Below are 2,574 nucleotides of genomic sequence, written 5' to 3'. Positions count from 1 at the left end.
CCTGGGCGCCCACTGTGCACTTCTGTGGTTCCCAGGCCCATTTGCTCCCACGCGCTCAGCGATTGTGGGGCCGACCTGGCCTCAGTAACCCGGTGACTCTGCAAACCAGAGAAATGTGTTGAGAGCTGCCCTGCCCTCCCGCTCAGTGCAGCTGGGAACGAGTTCGAGGGGGCCCGGGCGCCCCGCTCCATAGGTGACCCTGCACAGGGGAGGGTGGATCCAAGGGACGAAGGGGGCCCTGGGGGTGTGCCCGCCCCGTCCACTTCTTGGAGGCTGGGGGGGGGGGGGTGCTGCACTCCTTACAGCATCCCGGGCCCCCTGTGGCCCCTTCCCCTCTGCTCAAGGTCCCCTGGAGAGTGTGTCCTCCCCTCCCCTCCCCTCTCCCACCAGCCCTCACCCCAACCCCCTCACCGTGCACGGCACCACTGGCCTGTTCAACCCTCCCTCTGTTCAGGAGTCGAACTATTTTATGAAGTTTCTACTGGATTTGAAATCAGACCTCGGAGGCAGGTCCTCACGGGGCTCCTGTCAAGTCTCACTGGCTAATTGGACCATCACTCGGGGAGCACGCCCATCAGCCCGGACGCTTCATGGCTGGGTCCTCGGGCTGCCCAGGGGGATGACCCCGGTGAGCCACACCAGCCCCTGCCCCAGAACCGACAGACCCCGTGTCTGCAGACGGCGGCCCCGGCTGCATGGACGGTGACCCCCAGGAGAATGTGCTGAGTAAGCCCGGATCCGTCCAGTTTCGAGGTTAAAGTCTCCTGTTCACAGTGATGTCTCCATCCTCCTCCACCGCACTCGGGACTCGCCGTGCGCATGTTCTCGAAGGTTTTCCACGTTGATCTGGGATGCACTAATGTCCTCTCGTGGGACGCCCTGGGGGCCGACAGGTGCCGACGCTTTGTGGCCTGAGCTCAGGTCTCCCGGACACTCTCCTTGTAGCGATGACCCAACAGCGGCTTTAGCCCTGACACAAACCCTCAGTAAGTGCTAGAACTCTCCGCCTGGTGGTCAAGGACGCTGCAGGGAATGCGTGCCTTCCCCAGGACGCTCGCTGCTTCTAAACTGGGAAGGACCCGAGACCCACCTTCCCTGAGGGTGTGAGCGCATCTTCTGGATGAAAAGACACTGCTACCTATGTGCCCCCCACATCCAGAGTCGCCTCACCTGCTCTCACCTCAGGAGATACCTGTCTGCCTCGGAACCCTGCTAAGACCTTCTTGTCTTGACGTTGCTTAACCCTTTCGAGCCTGTGTCTCTTGCCAGCCAGGCTGGATCCGATTTGGACAGGGCACTTGGGGAGAAGGCCTGTGGGGACACCACCCCAGGTTCAGGTGGGCCGTGGGGTCGAGAGTAGGAAAGGAAGATTCTCCCCGCTCGGGAGCCCACTTCTGCCTCTTTATACTTGGATCCTTTGAGTCTGTGGGTCATTGGGAAGGGTCTGTGGTTTAAGCACGTAGGGACGGGGGGGCTAAAGTGGGGCACCCTGAAACCTGCCACCCACCCAGCTCTGCAGCCCTACGCTGTCCCCATCCAGCCCCTACACTGTCCCCGTCCAGCCCCCAGACTGTCCCCGTCCAGCCCCCACACTGTCCCCATGCAGCCCCCACACTGTCCCCGTCCAGCCCCCACACTGTCCCTGTGCAGCCCCCACACTGTCCCCGTGCAGCCCCTACACTGTCCCCGTCCAGCCCCCACAGTGTCTCCGTCCAGCCCCACACTGTCCCCGTCCAGCCCCCACACTGTCCCCATGCAGCCCCCACACTGTCCCCGTCCAGCCCCACACTGTCCCCATGCAGCCCCCACACTGTCCCCGTCCAGCCCCCACACTGTCTCTGTCCAGCCCCACACTGTCCCCGTCCAGCCCTACACTGTCCCCGTCCAGCCCCACACTGTCCCCGTCCAGCCCCACACTGCCCCCGTCCAGCCCCCACACTGTCCCCGTGCAGCCCCACACTGTCCCCGTCCAGCCCCCACACTGTCTCTGTCCAGCCCCACACTGTCCCCGTCCAGCCCTACACTGTCCCCGTCCAGCCCTACACTGTCCCCGTCCAGCCCCACACTGTCCCCGTCCAGCCCCACACTGCCCCCGTCCAGCCCCCACACTGTCCCCGTGCAGCCCCACACTGTCCCCGTCCAGCCCCATAGGGGACAGGAGGACCCGAGTCCGTATGGCTGTGAGGAGGTCACCACAGAGTGGGCCAGGGCCCCTGCCATGTCCGTGGGTTCACCAGCCCGCACCCCCAGGTCCGAGGGGAGAGTCATACAACCTCGGGTCTCACCCACACCCTGCACCTCTCCTCGCTCCTCCCTGCAGTCGCCCCGATGTCTCCCAGAGCCTGGAAGTCCAAGGCTATTGTCTGGTGGGTCAGCTTGGGCAGAACGTGGATAGCTCACCAGGTGCGTGCAGGCCTCCCCACCAGCTGTGCCACGGCCCTGCCACACTCACCACTGCCCAGACTCGCCGCCCTGCACTGGCCTCGGGGGCCTTCTCAGGAGCCTTTCAGCTGGACAGCGGCTCCACACTGCTCTTCTGTGCTCTGGGCACCCCCTCTGGCCACCATGTGCCCT

Source organism: Lynx rufus, unplaced genomic scaffold, assembly GCF_022079265.1.
Source record: "Lynx rufus isolate CCGP_SWC_20201006 ecotype Redwood Valley unplaced genomic scaffold, mLynRuf1.p SCAF_4, whole genome shotgun sequence".
NCBI classification, from domain to species: Eukaryota; Metazoa; Chordata; class Mammalia; order Carnivora; family Felidae; genus Lynx; species Lynx rufus.
The sequence above is the reverse complement of the archived record's forward strand: the minus strand, read 5'-3'. Positions refer to the sequence as shown.